Consider the following 21,558-nt stretch of genomic DNA (forward strand, 5'->3'; position numbering starts at 1 on the left):
CAACAGCTCTTCTGTGGCTAGAAGAGCTTCAACAGCTCTTCTATGGCTAGAAGAGCTTCAACAGCTCTTCTATGGCTAGAAGAGCTCCAACAGCTCTTTTATGGCGAGAAGAGCTCCAACAACTCTTCTATGGCTAGAAGAGCTCCAACAACTCTTCTATGGCTAGAAGAGCTTCAACAGCTCTTCTATGGCTAGAAGAGCTTCAACAGCTCTTCTATGGCCAGAAGAGCTTCCACAGCTCTTCTATGCTCCCCTATGGCTAGAAGAGTTTCAGTAGCTCTTCTATGGCCATAAAAGCTTCAACAGCTCTTCTATGGCTAGAAGAGTTTCAAAAGCTCTTCCATGGCTAGAATAGCTTCAAAAGCTCTTCTATGGTTAGAAGAGCTTCAAAAGCTCTTCTATGGTTAGAAGAGCTTCAAAAGCTCTTCTATGGTTAGAAGAGCTTCAAAAGCTCTTCTATGGTTAGAAGAGCTTCAACAGCTCTTCTATGGCTAGAAGAGCTTCAACAGCTTCTTCTATGGCTAGAAGAGCTTCTGTCGCTCTTCTATGGCTAGAAGAGCTTCTGCTGGTCTTCTATGGTTAGAAAAGCTTCTGTAAGTATTCTATGGCTGGAAGTGTTTCTGGAGCTCTTCTTCGGCTAGAAGAGCTTCAACAGCTCTTCTATGGCTAGAAGAGCTCCAACAGCTCTTCTATGGCTAGAAGAGCTCCAACAGCTCTTCTATGGCTCGAAGAGCTTCAACAGCTCTTCTATGGCTAGAAGAGCTTCAACAGCTGTTCTACGGCTAGAAGAGCTTCAACAGCTGTTCTATGGTTAGAAGAGCTTCAATGACTAGAAGAGATTCTATGACTAAAATAGCTTCAACAGCTCTTCTATGACTAGAATAGCTTCAACAGCTCTTCTAGAGCTAGAAGAGCTCCTGCAGCTCTTCCATGGCTAGAAGAGCTCCTAGAGCTCCTCCCAACAGTTCTTCTATGACTAGAATAGCTTCAACAGCTCTTCTATGGCTAGAAGAGCTTATGCCTCTCTTCTGTGGCTAGAAGAGCTTCAACAGCTCTTCTATGGCTAGAAGAGCTTCAACAGCTCTTCTACGGCTAGAAGAGCTTCAACAGCTCTTCTATGGCTAGAAGAGCTTCAGCAGCTCTTCTGTGGTTAGAAGAGTTTCAACAGCTCTTCTGTGGGTAGAAGAGCTTCAACAGCTCTTCTGTGGGTGGAGCTTCAACAGCTCTTCTGTGGAGCTTCAACAGCTCTTCTATGGCTTGAAGAGCTTTCATCAGCTCTTCTGTGGTAAGAAGAGCTTTCATCAGCTCTTCTATGGCCAGAAGAGCTTCAACAGCTATGGCCAGAAGAGCTTCAACAGATCTATGGCTATGGCTAGAAGAACTCCTGCAGCTCTTCTATGAGCAGAGAAGCTTCTGTAGCTCTTCTATGGATAGAATAGCTTCTGCAGCTCTTCAATGGCTAGTAGAATTCCTTTTATCCAAACAAAAAATGATACTACTGTGCCCCTCGTCCTTTGTGTGTATGTATGTGTGTTTGTTCTTAAACTTTATATTTGTATGTGTGTGTGTATGTTTCTGTTGCTGAGCATTGAAAATTGTTATTCCTTCTGTTTATGACTTTCCTTGCCGCGCGCTCTCTCTCTATGTGTGAGTGTGTGTCTGTGTGTGTATATGTATGTACGTTGTGTACCTTTGTGTTGTTGACAGCAACTGCGAAGCATTGCTGAGAGGACGAACACTGTGACATTTCTTTACATTGTAACTTTAGACGTTGTCCATAACGGACGGGTAGTAGAGTCAAATAAAAAAAACCTAAAATTAAAGTAACGTAAATTTAACCACCAAGGCGACAACAACAACAATAATAATAACAACGTGATAACAAATTACAAAATAAACAAGAGGTGAACAAAAAAAAAACAACACCTAAATATTTCCTTTTACGCTGGAATGCATTCTAATTTTCTGGTCGGCCAGAGTTTTGTGCAGTTTCATGTGGTTTTTCAAAACGAAAGTGAAAGTGTGGTCTATTTCAAAATTTTCCTCGAAGTGTGACAACCGAAAAAGAAAAATTTAATTTTCATTTGTAATGGAATTTTTGCCGCCATAATTTTGATGTTTTAATTGAAATACGTCATTGCTACCCCAAAAAAATATCTGTGCGTCTAACTTAATGGGATTTGTAACGCCTGTTAAGATCTTGCTTATTTTTCCAAAGAGGAATTACTTTTCGTGTGACCAACTGGCCATCCGGCCACACACGTCAAGTGGTGAAGTGAAACAAAAGTGAAAAATATGCCATAAAAATCCCATTTCACGCTAACATATGGCCATTAAAAAATCAACAGCAGCAGCAACTACAGCAAAATCATTTTATTATTGCCATTAAATATTTATTAAACACGATTATCAATGGCTTGTTATGATTTCGTAATAAAAGCCAGATTTTATGGTTCAGAATTTTGTTAAAAAAAAATCAGCAAGTGTTTTACAAGGTGTTAAGGCCATAACAGGGATAAAAAACCATTTCATTAAGGTATTCAAAATTACAATACAATTCTGGCACAATGTTTTGAATGTGAGTTCTAATTTTTATTGAAAAATAATAACATTTTAAAAAAAAAAAAATAAAAACTTTATTTTTTCAGTCTATGTATTATTGATTTCCTCTATTCTGAATATTTTTTATATAAAATTTCTCTATAAATTACTCCACCCTTAAAGAAGTTTTACCATATGGTCACAATGTTTTGCTCCACAAAACCAATAAAAGCATCCATCCACTTGTAGATTCAGTGCTGAAACAAATATTTTTTTGGAGAGAAATGTATACGACCAACACCACCACCCCTCAACCCCCCCTCACCATCATCATCAGTATCGTTTGATACATGATGAAGAGGCAGACACTCCTTTTGTTGATGGTGATTCAATAATGAAAGTTAAACAACTGGATAAATGATGAATGAAATGGGAGAAGGGGAAATACTTAACTGAGACGACTGCTGTGGAAATTTTCCAATTGGAAAATTTTATGATTCAAGTTTGGTCCTTTAAATCAAAAGGACATAATTTAAATCGATTAGACTTGGCATAATATTTGATTAAATTTAACTTTGTGATTGCAACAAATAAAATATACAGAAAAGCAGCTAAGTTCGGACGAACTTTTAATACCCTCCACCATTTGGAAGGGACTTGAAAATTTGCAAAAAATAAATAAAAAAAAAATCCGAAAACTACCACTTAAATGAAAATCGTTATATGGGGAATATACGAACGCGTGAACCTGCATACGAAATTTTTTGCCATAGGCTGTAGTAACCTTTACGAACTTAAAATACGAAATTTATCATAACTACGGTAAAAAATTTTGCAAAAATCATGAAAATAACGAGTATCGGGAGGTACCGTCATATGGGGGCTATACGAAGACGTGGACCTGCAGACAACATTTTTTTCCATAGGTTGTAGTACCCATTAAGAACTTTCAATACGAAATTTGAAACAATTACCGTGAATAATGTTGCTGAAATTATCAAAATACCGAATATTGGGAGGTACAGTTATGTGGGGGCTATACGAAGACATGGACGAACCTTTTTTGTTATAGATTGTAATACCCATTACGAACTTCAAATACGAAATTTGAAATAATTCTGGGAAATAATGTCGCTAAAATCATTAAAATACTAAATATAGGGAGGTACAGTTATACAGGGTGAGATAATAAAAACCTGTAACAAAGTCAAACGCTATGATTTTTGAATTTTTTTTATCAAATTTTAGAATAACCTTAGATTTGTTCGAATTGGTTACCTTTGGCACGAATTATGGCCTTCAAACGGCCAATGAAACCGTCGCACGCTACCCGAAGCACTTTCTTGAGGTGACCGACACTTTGGTATTTCTTAGTGCCAACCTTGCTTTCCAAAATACTTCAGACACCATAGTCCAACGGATTGGTATCCGGAGATTTTGGTGGCCATTGTGCGCTGGAAATGAAGCGAGGAACCTCATTTTGTAACCATTCTTACGATGATGCTGAGTCCTGTTGAAATATTCAAGGTCTGCGGCCAAAACGTTTGCTTGCCCAAGTCTCTAATACACCCTCCAGAATATTTTTGCGATAATATTCGACATTTATTTTGATTCCACGGTCGATTTATACGAGCGGAGAGCGACCATCGGCTGTTATGGCGGCCCACACCATCACCATGGCCGGCGCTTGATTTCTGGTGGCCAACCGAAGGTGCATATTTTCAGCTGACCTCTTTGGCAAGTAAACACGATCAATTTGTTTGTTTACAAACTGCTGGACAACGAATGTTTTCTCATCGGAGAAAATCAAATTCGGCAGTTCATCACTTTCGGCCAAGCGAAGCAACTCTTTAGCTCTTTTGAGTCTATTTTTCTTTCTGTTGCGGTGTAAGTTCTTGCCCTTTTTTCAATTTCAATAGATTTAACCTGAGCTAATTTTTCAATATTTGCCGACTGGAATATTGCGATATATTCAGCTCACGAGCCATTTTTCGGCCACTGCGACGCGGGTTTCGATAAAGTCGCTTCTTCACTTTTTGAACCATTTCTGCTGATCTTGCTGTTTTCTTCCGTCCACTTCCTTGACGTCGCGCTATGCTACCAGTATCACGGTAACGAGCAATGGTACGAGACACAGACAGATTTTTTCACATTTAAATGCTGGAGTGCTCTAACGATAGCCACTTGTGGTTGTCCAGCCAAATATAAAGAAATCACACTATCACGCTTGAATTCCATCACGAATAATTTTTTTTTTCCTGAAAATTCTCACCAAAATTTTTTTGTATGCCTGTAAACAATATAATGAGCTGTCACTGGAATAATTTTAACAGCTGTCGAACTAGTGGCTTAGAAAGTCTGAAGTTGGTTGCAGTTGCAAGGAATTATTGTAACTTTTTTGTCATTTGCGATATATTTTATAAATTGGATTCAGAGATTTTAATCAGATATCAAAATAAAGGCATATTCTTGGGATTCGATTAAAGATTATCACTCTAGTACAAACTGAAGCCGCTCCTTTCATGCTATTTGAAATGAGTCAACATTTTACAAAATGCTGGACTTTTTGAAGAAGACATCTGAATGGCTTGTATTCATAGAATAACTGTAAATGTTCTTCCATACACAAATGGCCTGCATAATGTCTTCTTTGTGGAAATAAGTACTATTTTGATTCTCCAGTGAGTAAAATACGCTTTACAGGACTTTAAATAGATTGGGAATATTGAAGTGTAATTTCCGGGATAGAATACCTATTTCACTTCTTCGATGAATATAAGACCTTCTATAAGTCTCCAATTGAAAGATGATCTTTCTCAGGTCTCCCAGATGAGCCGCTTCAAGTCCATTGTATATAGAGGAAATTTTTTTTAATATTTTGTGAAGAGAAAACCTCTTGTAGATCTTCTAAAAATAGAAAACAGAGATTCTAAAAAGAAAGGCTATAGCACTAGTAGACCTACTGCTTCGTAAAAATATCTTATCTGAATGAAAGACTTTTAATAGATAGGACATCTTCTGCACTTCTTATAGACCTTATACCGGTATTATATGGATAAAAGGTCTTTCAAGAGGGACTCTATAAATAGAGGATATAGCATTAATAGACCTACTGGTTAAAAAAATCTTATCTGATTGAAAGACTTTCCATAGATAGGATATCTTCTGCGTTTCATATAGACCTTGTACCGGTCTTATATGGATAAAAGGCCTTTCAAAGGTTTTCTATCAATTATATACCCTAAAGTCCTTCTAACATTCTTTTGTGATCGTTTACAAGTCGATTATGGATGGAAGACCCTCTTCAGCGCTTCTTCGAACATTAGACATTGTATAAGGTCCGTAATCTGACGTTTTTTTCTTCTGGTGCTTATTTTGTCAATGGTTACACTTAGCTCATGTTTGATTTGAAAGATAATTAGTTGAATCATTCCTTCTTCTCCAGAAAAGATACAATTTTTTAGGTAAACAACAATGAAGAAGGTATTCTAGCCATGGAAAAACTGAAGAGATCTTCAACCATAACAAGTTAAAAAGCAGCTATACTTCACCATTTGAAAGGAACCTGAAAATTTTCAAAAAAAAAAAAAAAAACGGAAACTACCACTTAAATGGAAACCGCTTTATGAGGATTATACGAAGACGTGGACCTAAATACGAAAATTTTCGCTATAGGTTGTAGTTCCCATTACGAACTTCAAATACGAAATTTGAAACAATTCCGGTGAATAATGTTACTGAAATCATCAAAATACCGAATATCGGGTGGTACCGTTATATGGGGGCTATACGAAAACGTGGACCGACGTGGCCCATTTATGAACTTATCCTGCCTACTGGGAATGTATACAAAATTTTAGCCTTCTATCTCAATACGTTCGAAAGATAGCGTGATTAAAACAGACAGACAGACGGACAGAGGGACATCGCTAGATCGTCTTAGAATTTTCGGCTGATCCAGAATATATATAATTTGTAGGGTCTATTATGAATGTTTCGAGGAGTTACAAACGGAATGATAAAGCGTCCATAGAAGGGTATAAAAAGCTGATAGAGGAATTCTAGCCATAGAAGATCTAAAGAAGGTCTTCCAACCATGGAAGACCTGAAGAAAGTCTTCTAGTCATAGAAGACCTGAAGAAGATCTTCTAATCATACAAGACCTAAAGAAGATTTTTAAGCTATAGAAGACACAAAGAAGGTTTTCTAGCCATAGAAGGCCTGATGAAGATCTTCAAACCATAGAAATCCTCAAGAAGATCTTCAAATCACAGAAGGCCTGAAGGAGGTAGTTTAGCCATAGAAGACCTGAAGAAGTTAGTTTTCTAGACACAGAAGACCTAAATAAGGTCTTTTAGCCACAGGAAGGTCCTTAGGAGGGCCATAAAGCCATAAAAGGCACAAAAAAAGTCTTCTAGCAATAGAAGACCAGAAGAAGGTCTTAAAGCCATGGAAGACCTGAACACAGTTTTCTATTCATAGAAAACTTAAAGAAGGGTTTTTAGCATTATGAGGCCTGAAGATGGTCTTAAATACATAGAAGACAGTCTTCTAGCCATACAAAACATGAAAAGGTCTTCCGGCCATAAAATATCTGAAGAAGTTCTTCTAGCGAGACCTCAAGACAGTCTTCTAGCCATAGAAGACCTTCCGGTCTTTCATAGAATAAGTCATACTGAAAGCTCCTTGAAGATAGAGGTTTTTTGTCTCCTGAAAAGATACATTTGTTAGGTAAACAACAATGCTACTTTTAGATATTGGCGACCTTTTTAACAATAGAAGACCTGCTGTAGAAGACGTGCAAATAGAGGACGTACTATAGAAGACCTGCAAATAGAGATGTGTCATTCTAGTTCATAGTCCAGAACACCCACTTCCTAAACGTATGAGTGATTTCATAAATTTCAGATATTTATATTGCTCATACGCAGAGTTTTTTTACAAACGTCCGGAGTCCACGGAACTAGATAAGGAAAAAGTTCGTTCGATCGAGCTAGATTGCCAAAACTATCCCTGCAAATGTCTTCTACTCATAAGAGATATGAATAAAGTGTTCTATGGACCTATGGAGGGTGTTCTAACCACACAAAATATAAAGAAAAATGATTATTGGAACGTGTGCTCTCCATACCATATCTGAAAGAGGTCTTCCATTCGTAGATGACCTGAAGAAGGCATTTTGTCTGAAGAATGGTCTGATGAATTTTGTCTATCCATAGTTTAACTATAACAATTTAAAAAGCAGTAAGTTCGGCCGGGCCGAACTTTGAATACCCTCCACCATTTGGAACGAATTTGTAAATATTCAAAAAATAGAGTCCTTAAAAATTCTGTTAAAATTTTAAAAATACCGAATATAGCCGTTATATTGGGGTCTATACGACGTTTACCTACATAGGCCTTGTTTGTCATAAGCCATTATCATATTCAAATTCGAAACTTGAAATAAACGGTGAATAATGTAGCTAAAATCATCAAAATATCGTATATAGGGAGGTACCATTATATCGGAGCTGTGCGAAGACCTGGACCAGCATAGACAATTTTCTGTCACAGGCTATAGCATCCATTACGAACGTCAAATACGACATCTCAAAAAATTTCGGTGGGTATTGTACCTACCGAGTATAGGGAGGTACTGATATATGGGGCTTGTACGAAGACATGTACCTGCATAGACAATTTTCTGTCACAGACTGTAGTTTCCATTACGAACTCTAAATACGTAATTTGAAACAATTCCGTTACATAATGACGCTAAAATCATCAAAATACCGAGTTTTAAGAGGTACCGTTATATAGGGGGCTATACGAAGACGAGGACCTGCACAGACAATTTTCTGTCATAGGCTGTAGCATCAATTACGAATCTCAAATACCAACTTTGAAACAATTCCGGTGAATAATGTCGCTGAAATCGTCAAAATACCGAATATCGGGAGGTACAGACGGACATGCAGACAGACAGACGGACAGACAGACAGACATCGCTAAATCGACTTAGAATTTTGCGCTGATCAATAATTTACATACTTTGTTGGGTCTGCCATGAGTATTTCGCGGAGTTACCCTCAATAGTATTGTGGAGGGTATAAAAATAAATACATAATACACCTCTTTAAAGATAGAAGACCACTTAAATTGTTTAGATATTCACGACTTTTTAAGTCTTTTATTTATAGAAGACCCAAAAAGGTCTTCTATTTTTAGCCATTTCTAAGCACAAAGATCTGAAGAAGGGTTTCCAGCCGTAGAAGACATGGAAGAAGGGTTTCCGATTGATAGAAGAATTTCCGATATCCATAAGAGACCTGAAGAAGAAGGTCTTCCATCTGTAGAAAATCTGAAGAGTATCTTCCGTCTGTAGAAGATCTGAAGAAACATTTCTCTATACAGAAAATCTGTAAAGTATATTTACCCATAGATCACCTAGAAAAACAGAATTTAGTCAAGGTCTTCTATAGATAACATGTATAGAAAGCCCGAAAGGCCTGCTATTTTTAGCCATTTCTAACCTCATAAGATCTGAAGAAGATTTTCTAGCCAAGGAAGACATAGGAGAAGGTTTTTCAATTGATAGATAAACGTCCGATATCCATAAGAGACCTGAAGAAGAAGGTCTTTCAACTGTAGAAAATCTGAAGAGTATCTTCCGTCTGTAGAAGAACTGAAGAAAAATTTCTCTCTACAGAAAATCTGTAAAGTATCTTTACCCATAGATCGGCTGGAAAAAATAAGAATCTAGTCAAGGTCTTCTATTTCTAGCCATTTCTAACCTCACAAGATCTGAAAAAGATTTTCTAGCCAAAGAAGATATAGGAAGAGGGTTTTCAATTGATAGATAAACGCCCGACATCCCGATAGACCTGAAGAAGAAGGTTTTGTCGACAGAAAATCAGTAAAGTATCTTTACCCATAGATCGGCTAGAAAAACAGAATTTAGTCAAGGTCTTAAATAGATAACAAAGGTAATATTTTTGATGTCCTTTAACTGATATTTAATGTGTCGCCGAGTTTTGTTTGACCTTCTATGGATAGAAAGAGAGAAGAAGGGTATGGGGTACCGTAAATACTTCCTATTTTCATAGAACACCAGAAGACGTCCTGTGTTTTATGAAAGCTACCTATTCCCATTTAACCTTCATAAAACATTGTTTACTAAATTCGTGTGAGTGGATTCCGATTATCTCTTTATTCCGAAGAATTCCAAGCCTTTCCTCCCCCAGCCCCCCATTAAACATTCATTCCGGTAATAATCTTACAAAACTAATCTTGACGTAAACGCATTACTTAAAATAATGTGGCTTTCTAAGTAATTTTATTTTTATCATCCAAAGGCAATTTGAATAGACATCCACCCACACAAACACACACACACATGTGAATAAATGTGTTTGTGTGTGTGTCTGTTTGAAATAGAATACAAAACAAATAAATGCATTTTGACGTTGGGCCATAGCTTATCTTCATTGACAGCTAAATACAACAAAAAAAACAAACTTCTAAAACACTTAACAAAATTGGGTTAATAAATTTAAATAATTAAAATACCTGAGCTTTGAAATGAAGGCCCCGACGAAATGGCCCATTACAGGGTTCTCCCACACATAGCACTTGCAATTACATTAAAGCCTACTTGTAAAATGGGCTATTATTTACAATAGGCTCGATGCACCTTCAATTTCATTTAATTGCTTTGCCGATTGTTGCCGTTGTGTTTTTCTTTCACTCTCCCGTGTGTGTTTCGGAAATTATACGCATCACATATGCGTTATTGTTATTTGTATTAAATTTCATCATTTGCTGACTGACTGACAGACAGTCAGTGTTTACGATCGACCGACCTAGGACTTCCATTCATTTATCAATGACAAATATCCTCAAAACCATTCCAGTACACAACCCATTCGACCCACTTACCCAGTTTTACTCATATCCCTCTGAACGGGAGGAGAAGGAGAAGGAGGGGGTGGGGCACCAGTAATAGTCCTTTCGCCGTTAATCGTCATTCGTAATGACAGTGAGAATTCTGCTGCTGCTGTTGTTGTTGTTTATTTTTTACTTTTATTCCACTGGCATTGGCAGTAATTACGGAAAGTGCAAGTTAAATGCATGCTTACAATGCTAGGTACATATGTGATAATAATTTATATATGTATGTATGTATGTATTTACATACATACATACAATCATACATATATTATTTGATATGTCCTCTAATTATGGACAGTGGAGCAATTGACTAGACTAGCCTTAAAGACCTAAATACAAGACCTGATGAAGTTCTTCTAAACCTAGAAAAATTTCTTTTAACAATATAAGATCTGAAAAGGCCGTCTAGCCATAGAAGACCTGAAGAAGGTCTTCTAGTCATAGAAGACCTGTAGAAGATCTTCAAAATACTCCAGCAATTGAAGATCTAGAAAGAAGTATTACACCCATAAGAGACCTGAAGGTGGTCTTCTAACCACAGAAGGCCTGAAGATAGTCCTCTAGTCCCAGAAGACCTTCAAGAAGGTCTTCTAGTCCCAGAAGACCTGAAGCATGTCTTCTAGCCATAGAAGACCAGAAGAAGGTCTTATATTCATAGAAGACCCGAAGAAAGTCTTCTATCCATAGAAGACTGGATAAGTTCTTCTAGCCATAAAAGACTTGAGAAGGTCTTCAAGCCATAGAAGACCTGAAGAAGGTCTTGAAGACACAGAAGTCATTGAAAGGTCTTTTAACCTGAAGAAGGGTTTCTAGCCCTAGAAAACCTGAATAATGTCTTCTATTCATAGATTGCTGGATAAGACCTTCTAGCCATAGAAGACTTGTGGAAGGAGGCTAGAAGACTTTCCAGAAACCGAGGAAGGTCTTCTAGACACATAAGACCTGAAGAAGGTATTGAAGACATAGAAGACTTGTGGAAAGTCTTTAAGACATAGAAAACCTGAAGAAAACGTTCTAGCCATAGAAGACTTGTGGAAGGTCTTCTAGCCACAGAAACCGAAGAAGATCTTCTATCCATATAAGACCTGAAGAAGGTATTGAAGACATAGAAGACTTGTGGAAGGTCTTTTAGGCATAAAATATCTGAAGAAAACCTTCTAGCCATAGAAGATTTGAGAAGGTCTTCTAATCATAGAAGACCCTAAAAAGGTCTTGAAGACATAAAAGACCCTAAGAAGGTCTTCAAACCACAAAAACTTAAGAAGGTCTTCAAGCCATAGAAACCTGAAGAAGGTCTTCAAGCCACAGAAACCTGGAGAAGGTCTTCAAGCCACAGAAACCTGAATAGGGGCATGAAGACATATATGACTGGTAGAATGTCTTTAAGCCATGGATGACCTGTGGAAGGTCTTCTAGCCACAGAAGACCTGAAGAAGGTCTTTCAGCCAAAGAAGACCTGAAAACGGTATTGAAGACATATATGACTTGTTGAAGGTCTTTAAGCCATGGAAGGCTTATGAAAAGTCTTCAAGCTACAGAAGACCTGCCGAAGCCCTTTTAACCATAGGAGACCCGACGACAGTCTTCTGGCCATGCAAGACCTGAAGAAGGTCTTCTAGCCATAGAAAACCTGAAGACATTCTTCTAGCCATAGAAACCCTGAAGAAGATCTTCAAACCATGGAATACCTGAAAAATGTCTTCTAGCCATAGAAGACCATAGGAAGATCCTTCAGCCATAGAAGTCCTGAAGAAGGTTCTCAAGCCAGAGAAGACTTGAAGTTATTCTTCAAGTCTTCTCTGGCTTGAGAACAAAGTCTGAACAAAGTCATCTGACTATAGAAGACTTCAAGAAGGTCTTCTAGCCATTCAATACCTGAGAAATCTTTCCAAGCCATATAAGACGTTAAGAAGGTCTTTTAGTCATAGAAGTTATGAAGAAGGTCTTCTAGCCATAAATGACCTGAAAGACGGTGTCAGGCCGTAGAATACTTGAAAAGGATCTTTTATTTATTGAAGGCCTGAATACGGTCTTCTAGCCATATAAGATCTGGAGACGTTCTTCAAACAATAAAAGAACTGAAGAAGTCTTCTGGCGATAGAAGTCCTGAGGTACATTTCTAGCCCTAGAAAATCGGAGGAAAGAACTGAAATCATAAAAGAACTGAAAAACGTCTTCAGCAATAGAAGACCTTAAGACAGCCTTTTAGCCATAGAAGACCTGATGGTCTTCTGACCATAGAAGACCTAAGGAAGAAGACCTAAGGCCCTCAAGTCATAGAAGCCCCAGTCTTTCAGACATAGAAGACCTGAGAAAAATATTTTTGCCATAGAAAATCTGAAGAAGGTCTTATAGCTTAATAAGACTTGAAGAAACAAGGTCCTAAAATTGTAGTATACCTGAAAAGGGTCCTCTATTTGAATACGGTGTTCTATCCATAGTAGAAATGAAGAAGGTCCACAATGCATAGAAGACCTATGAGATGTCTTTTAGTCGTGGAAGGCCTGAAGAAGCTCTTCTATTTGAAAAACAACAATATAGGCTTTTTACAGTTGAAGTCAATCATAGTAGGGAAGTCCAGCGAGATATTCTCTTTTAAAGAGGAGAACTTTGAGGCCGTATCATAAAGAGAAGAGATGAGGTCGTTATGTGTATAGGACTGAGGTCATTTTTATGACACTGATATCTTCTCCTACAGAGAAATCGTCTGTAGTTTTCTGCTAAAAAGAGGGCCTCTAAAGTCTCCTCCAGGACAGAAGATTTTTAAAGTCTTCTCTTAAAGAGAAGAACTCTGAAGTCTTCTCCAAAAGAGAAGACCTCTTGCATAGAGTATGTGTTTTTGTAACCACAGTAGTTCGTAAATGCAGCAAAAAGAGTAACTAACAGCTACACACACATACAGGTGGACATATTAATCGAAAGTAATTACGTTTCCCGGAGAACACATTTAAAACCCCAGCAGACAGACAAACCTACATTCGAATGAAAAAAAAAACACAGAATTTATACAAACACACACACACACAGGTTACACACACAGGTCAGTGTGTTGTGGTTTTCCACATTCTTGCAGTACATCTGTTTTCCTTTGGAAAATAGGCCTTAAAGGATAAATACAATATTAGTTCACTTACATATGTAGTACGTGTGTCTGTAGTGGTAATGGGGGTGTGTACTTCTTTTTTCCGATTTACTGCTAAGCTCCCTCTCTTGTTGCCGTGCCTTGTCACCCACATATCAACAAACTGCTCAATAATGTCAATGGTATTGATTGATGTAAAAGTATGAGTGTATGTCTATTAGGGGTGATATTAGACGACGACGTTGAAAGGGAGGTTTTTGAAACTAGACCATCGTTTTGAAATGACACAATTATTTTCTGACAACCGAACGATGACAGTGAGAACAAGTGTTTAAAATTTCTTTGTAGTTAACTTTGGTGGGTTTTGTATCGTTGGTGGGTGTGAGTGAATGTGATTGTGTGTGTGAATTGTTTATAGATGTAATAAAGTGAACCTTAACACACATATGCACTTTGATATGCAAAGGTGTAGGGGTGACGATTCAGAAATTAAAATAATACTAATAATAACAAAAATGATAATAATATAAATAATAAATAGCGGCTATAATAAATAATTATAAACGAAAAAAAATCTTTATAAATAAAAAAAATAATAATAAAAATAAAAACAGTAGTAAAAACCAACCAAAAATTGTACAAGAACTAAAAATAATTATGAGTTTTAATAATAATAATAAAAAAATATTGTGGCTTCGTTTCCAAGATAAATAGAAGTTCACGTGTAAACCAATCAATTCCACACAAAAACATTGTTAAAAAATCATTTTTTTAAAAATCCTCGATTTTTTGTTCTGATCTTCGAAAAGTATGATTCTCTGATTTTCAACCAGGAAAAATTCCACAATCTACGATTTTTCAACGGAATTTCGACAGGAGGTCCTTTTAACGTTAAAAAAAACTACAAGTTAGGATCAGGGAGTTCTTAAAAAATATTTTTATAATACCTTTTAACAACATTGTTCATTATGAAGGTCCTTAAAAATATTTTTTCAAAGAAATCCATGACATTCGTCCTCGAAAAATAATTTTTAAAAATATTTATTGTAGGCCTCTTGAATTTTTTTAGACTTAAAAGCCGCGATCATGGTCCGGAAAAACCTTGTAATAATTTTCTAAAATAAGAAGGTACTTGAAAAATATTTTCTAAATAATCGATATCTTTTCGAGGTTGAAAAATTTCTTAAAATAAAATAAATAATAAATAATTAAAAAATAAATAGTTGAAAAAATTTTTTCGGTTAGAATGCAATGGAAAAAGTTCGTTGGAAACTGTTTTTAAAAACGCAATGTACGGCAAGAAGGTAAAAAAAATTAATTTTCGTTCAAAAGGTCATTGGAAAATTGTTCATTAAAAAAATCACCATTCTTAATGTAGAGCTTATTGTAGAGTGTTAATTAAACAATTTTCAGTATCGAGGTCTTTGAGAACATTTTCTTAAAAAATAAACAAGTTTGTGCCACGAGGTCCCTGAAAAACATTCCTTACAATCTTCGATTTTCCGTGAGAAGATTCTTTAAAAAATTCTAAAAAAAAATCCCAAATTTTCGATAAAATGTTCTGTCAGAAGGTTCATGAAATATTTGCCTTACTATTTTCACGATTTTCAGAAGGCCATTGAAATATTAAAAAGAAACCACAATTTTGTGTCAGGATTTTGGAAAATTGCTATTGAAAGAAAAACCATTTCGGACTTTTTCCAAAATTATAGGTCAGGAGTTTTCTTGAAAAAATATTTTTAAAAAATTCTTATAATATATAAATTATTATATCTACAAATTTCTGGCAAGAGCCCAATGAAAAAAATTTTGAAAAATGATATATTTCGTTAAAAATTTGGGTTGAAAAAAAAATTGGGTCAAATTACTAAAAGTGTGCGATTTTGGTCCAGGAATGCCTTGTAAAATATTAATATTAATCGACGATGTTGACTACAATATTCTCAAACATTTGGGACGTTTGGCCTAAAGGACACTGATTTTTTTTTAGAAAAAAACGATATCCGATGAGGAAGACATGAAAAAATATTTTAAAAGATCCAGGATTTTTAATCAAATACACGACTTTGTTCCGGGAAGTCCTTGTAAAAATATTCTGAAGAAATCTCTGAAAGAATTACTCAAAACCCTTGATTTTCGTTCAGGAAATCCTTAAAAAAATTCTCTAAAAATCTAATCAAGAAAAAACTTCTTAAAAATCTCTGATATTTTTGTCATGCAATCGCATATTTAGTCAAGAAGATTTAAAAAGTAATATCCAAAAAATACAGTTTCAGGTCAAACCGTCCTTAAAAAATCCTACAAAACATTGAAATTGTTTCTTTGGAAATCTTAAAAATATTCTTAAAAATCCATGATTTACTCATTGTCGGAGAGTCCTTGAAAATACCCTTTAAAATTCAAGTCTTTCGGAAGGATGTCACGGAAAATGTTTAGTCCCTTGATCCTTGAAAAAATTCACCAAAATACATAATTTTGGATCAAAAGGGTCATTGGAAATTAAACATAAAAAAACCCCGATTTTTTACCAACAAATTCTTTAAAAATATCTTTAAAAATCAACTATTTATTTACTACCGAGGAGTCCTTAAAATATTTCTTTAGGTCCGCGATTTTCGATCTGCAAGTCATTGAAAACATTTCTTAAAAAATTCTAGAGGTCCTTTAAAAATATTCTTAAATACACGATTTTTGACGAGGGAATCTTTAAAAATATATACCTTAAAAACTATTTTTTAAAACTACGATTTTCGGTCAGAAGGTTAGATGAAAAATTTTATAAGGATTTAACGATTTCCAGTCAAAGGGCCCTTGAAAAATTCTACAAAAATCTTCGGAATTTTTGAAAAACCCCAATTTTGGGTTAAAAGTGTAATTAAAAATCCCCGATTTTTTTTTAAAAAAATCCACGATCTATTTATTTCTTCGGTAATAAAAATATATTTTTTTAAATACACGATTTTCGATTAAGAGGTTTTTGACAACATTTCGTAAGAAATTAAAGTTTTTTTGTGAGTGGTGTTAAAAAAGTGTCCTTAATATCCTTCTAAAATACACAATTTTCGGTTAGGAGGCTTTTGAAAATATTTCGTAAGAAATTAAAGATTTTTTGTTAGTGGTGTTAAAAAAAATTCTCGAAAAATTCACGATTTTCTGTAAAGAGGTCCTTGAAAAGTATCCTACACGATTATTTACAAGAAAATTTTTAAAAATTAAAAAACATTTTTTAAGATCGAGATTTTCGGTCAGAAGGTCATTGAAAAATTTCAAAGGAATTCAATGATTTTCGTGAAAAAATTCTAAAAAAAATATTTGGTATTTTTTGAAAAGTTTCTTAAAAACATTGGCTGTGACTTTGAAAAAATTGTCGTTAAAATTCAATTTTCTTTCAATGTTCAGTCAGAAGTTTTCTGAAAAAATATCTTCGAAAATCCTTCGGCAAGACCTTGAAAATATATACGAAAAAATTCAAGATTTCCCACCAGGAATTATTTGAGCTCTTTAAAAAAAATCATAATTTTTGTTCAAAAAGTCCTCAAAAGTACTTTTTTCAAAAATCGGAAATTGTAGTCCATAAATACTCTTAAAAATCTACAGTTTATATGGGACATTAGAAATATTTTTTTTAAATTCCACAATTAGTTTTTAGCTGGAAAAATTTTTAAAAAATCCAATATTCTTGACCGGGACATGAAAAATATAAAAAAGGCCATGACATTTAGTCTGGAAATCTTTTATGAAAATCCACTTTTTTATTCAACCTAAAAAAGCCTTAGCACCTGGGGACTTATCGGTATTGAGGGAATTATTGATTACACTTCATAAACATAAGCACTCGTGTTTCCCCGTTTTCGGCAATCCCTATTACACTTGTATGCCATCGCTTGTAAATATTAGGTGAAGAGTGGGTTGGGGGAGTGCTGGTGATTTCCCATACAATCAGACTGTCTGACTGCCGCATAGACAGACAACGATGGCCAGTCTGTCTATGAATAAATGAATGAGGATATGACTGAGTGACCTGGTAAGCATGAAATAGAATGAAACTACCGGGCATGGGGTGAAACTTTGATGGATTTCAGGTAAACCTAAAGAAAAAGTTGCCACTAGCACCACTAGAACCATGGTGAGAAACATAAAACTCAAAATGACATTTAATTATTAATATTTAATGAGGATTTGTTTTAGATATGCCATGGAAAGGTAATAACCACAAGACACCCCCACATGCATACTCACACACACTCACTCAGCTGTTTTGTAATATGACCACGTTCCATAAAAACAGTAGAGCTTTTATGGTTGATAGTAGTAGTAGTAGAATATTCAGTCACTATAATAAAATTGCATTTGAATTTGTTTTTTTTTTCTGTGGGGAAGAGGGGAGGTGAAACCCTAGAAACCATTTGTTTTTAATACGCTCGCTCCTTGCTCCCCCCATTGCTTCTAATGACAGTTTTTTCCACAATGTTGTAGTTGGTTGTTTTTTTATTTGTTATTACTGTTGTCTCTTGGCGGACTCAGGGGTTTTTCATATTTTTCACTTTTGTTTTTTTTTTTTCTTTTTGTATTTTTAGTGAGAGTTTTTCCAGTTTTTATTCGTTTCAGGGTTTCTTTACCCAAGTCAATGGTTGTTGCTCCTTTTTTGCTGTTGTTTTCAATAACCAGCCAAACAGTTATTTGTTTAAAACTGTTTGAAAGGACATGTTCGGATAATAAACAAAAATAAAAAACCGCGCAATTAAATCAGAGAGTGAGTTGTTGTGGATAAAAAAATATATGTGGTTAATAAAATATTTAAAGTGGAGAAATGGAAAGTTTAAAAATAAATAATTTGGTAGAGAAATAGTTTCATGAAAAATTAATTGTGATACACAAAAATTTATATAAAAAAGAAACAAAAAACAGTAAAATAAATTATTAAAAATAATGGGATATATAAAATATTGTATTATACCTTAAAGGATAACCCAGTGGTTTTTGAAAAAAAAATAATTTTAAATTCAATTTATAAAAAAAAACAAGATATCCTGGAGATATCCTGGAGATTTCCTCAGATTTTTTTTTGTTTTTTTTTTTGAATCTCTTATTCAAAAATAGTGGGTCCTTTAAGAATTGTTATTGAGAAGAACTTTGCAAAATAAAGTGAATTTTTAAAGACTCCAGACTTTTTAAAATTTCCGGAGCAAAAGCGCAGATTTTTCAATATTCATTTAAAAACCTAGTAAGCAAAGGCTATAGTCGTGTGGGGCCTACCATGTGATACCCTACAACACTAAAATATGTTATAAGCCCCCTTATGTCCAAATCCATATTGGAAGATTTCGCTTCTGAAATTATGTCACGGAGCACTGCCCAGATATTACCCTTAGAATTTTGACCAGGGACATTTACGCACTCCGTCGTGCTGTTAGTTGTTGTGGTCCATATTACAGCTAAATATAATGGTCATCCAAAATGCTAGAATTCTTCCCTGTCCTTAACTCTCTTCTCAAGCGTGTCGATTGGGATTCCAAGATTTTTTTTTGTTTTTGGTTCATTTGAACCCCTAAATATTTTGCGAATGGTTACAAAATGTGGTTCCTCGCTTCATTTCCAGCGCACAATGGCCACCAAAATCTCCGGATGCCAATCCGTTCGACTATTTTGTCTGAAGTATTATGGAAAGCAAGGTTGTTGGTTCACAACAGATCTTGTGTTACCAAAAATGCTTGTATGTGTGAGCTTTGAAGAGAGATGGATCCTTTTTTCGCTTTCTTTGAGCGTTTTGTTGTTCAAGATCTTGAACCCTATGTGGGAGAGGTACCAGAAGGAATGGTCCGATATCTTCCATCTTTATAGCAGATTTTGTGTTGATAGAAATTAAGAGATGTACCAAGTCTGACTGGAATCGGATGTTAACTTCGCCTTTTATGAGCTTCATGGATATTCCGCATTTGAAAATTTGTGGGGGAGATACTATAAAGAGTGGACCGATATATTCCATCTACACAGTAGATCTTGTGTTGGTAGAAATAATGGGATATGCGAAATTTGAAGAGAGTCAGATGCTTATTTCGGATTTTATTCAAAACGTTGACCAGAGGTACCAGAAGGAATGATCCGATCCCTACCATCTTTATAACAGATCTTGTGTTGATAGAAATATTGAGATGTACCAAGTCTGAATGGTATCGGATGTTGATTTCACGTTTTATGAGCTTAATGCATATTCAAAATTTTGATCCTTTGTGGAGGAGGTACTAGAAGAAGTGGTCCTATGTATCCCATCTTCATATCATATCTTGTGTTAGTAAAAATAATGGGATATGTGAAATTTGAAGAGAGTGAGATGCTTATTTCGGATTTTATGATCGTTTTGGTTATCCAAAACTTTGACCCCTTGTGGTGGGTACCAGAAGGAATGGTCCGATCTCTACCATCTTTATAACAAATCTTGTGTTGATGGAAATATTGAAATATACCAAGTCTCAATAGAATCTAATATTAATTTCGCGTATTATAAGCTTCATGGATATTCAATATTTTCTACTCTTTGTGGGGGGAGATACTAGAAGGAGTAGACCGATATTGTCCATCTTAACACCAGGCCTTGGGTTAATATAAATTTTGGGATGTGTGAAGTTTGAAGACAATCAAAATATTTACCCTTTGTGGGTGAGGTACCTGACCTAGAACAGACGCAAATATTATGATTTGCAAAGGTTGAGCAAAATCGGATTATTCTCTGTATGTGCAGTAAAACGTCTATTTTGAAAATTTCGCCCCTTTTGATGAATGTACTTGATGGACCGATCTTACCCATTTTCATAGCTGCACTGATGAAAAAATGAGGACTTGTAAAATTAAACCAAAATCGGATTATTCTTTATCTTTCTGTGCAGTAAAATATTTTTTTTTGAAAATTTCAACCATTTGTGGGAGAGGTTCCAGAAGGAGTGGACCGATATTGCCCATCTCTGAACTCGATCTAAGTTTGACGATAATATTACTATGTACCATGGTTGCATCAAATCGTATACTCCCTTCGAGAGTTATCGTGTACATCAGACAGTCAGACAAACGTATCAAATGATATATACCCTCTATAGCCATATGGCTGAGTGTATAAAAAACAATTGAAAAAGCTGTAAGTTCGGCCGAGCAGAACTTTGAATATCTTCCACCATTTGGAACGAATTTGGCAAATCTCAAAAACAATAAAATCCGTTAAAAATTCTGTTAAAATCTTAAAAAAACCGAATGTAGCTTTCATATTAGGGTCTATATGACAACATGGACCTGCATAGGTAACTTTTGTCATAAGCCATTACAATATTCAAATGCGAAACTAAAAAAAAATCGATGAATAATGTAGCTAAAATCATCAAAATACCGAACATCGGGAGGTACCGTTATATGGGGGCTATAACAAAATGTTAACTTGCACAGACAATTTTTTTTTTTGTTTTAGGCTGCAGTATCTATTACGAACTTCAAATTCCAAAATTGAAACAATTCTGATGAATAATGTCACTAAAATTATCAAAATACCGAATATCGGGAGGTACCGTTGTATGAGGCTATACCAAAACGTGGACCTACATGGTAAATTCTCAATACCAAAAGTCCTGATGACATAATATACATTTGAGTAAAATTTTATCAATCTACTTCAATTCGTTCCGAAGTTAGAGTTTTTCCACAGGCGGGCAGCGGACGGACATCGCTAAATCGACATTGAATTTTATGCTGATCGAGAATATATACTTTGTGGGGTCTAAAATGTATATTTCGAGGTGTTACAAACGGAATGACAAACTTAATATACCCTCCATACTATGGTGGAGGGTATAAATACTGTCGCTCTAATAAGCTCCGACATCTATATTGTTTTGGCAATGCACCTATTGTTGGTGTTAAAACGGACAATATTGGTCCTACTTTCGGCACTAACACTGGGCACCGGTACCTCCTGGTTTTCGATATTTTGATCATTTTAGTCATAATTTCCAATCAAATGG

At 35.4% G+C, this 21,558-nt stretch overlaps 1 protein-coding gene across 1 annotated transcript in view; it reads left to right on the forward strand.

Moving 5' to 3' along the window:
* Window positions 1–21,558, forward strand: part of LOC101889377 (titin) — a 113,527-nt gene that overhangs the window by 67,879 nt on the left and 24,090 nt on the right. The window lies entirely within an intron of this gene.

Source organism: Musca domestica, unplaced genomic scaffold (genome assembly GCF_030504385.1).
Source record: "Musca domestica strain aabys unplaced genomic scaffold, Musca_domestica.polishedcontigs.V.1.1 34, whole genome shotgun sequence".
Classification (NCBI taxonomy): domain Eukaryota; kingdom Metazoa; phylum Arthropoda; class Insecta; order Diptera; family Muscidae; genus Musca; species Musca domestica.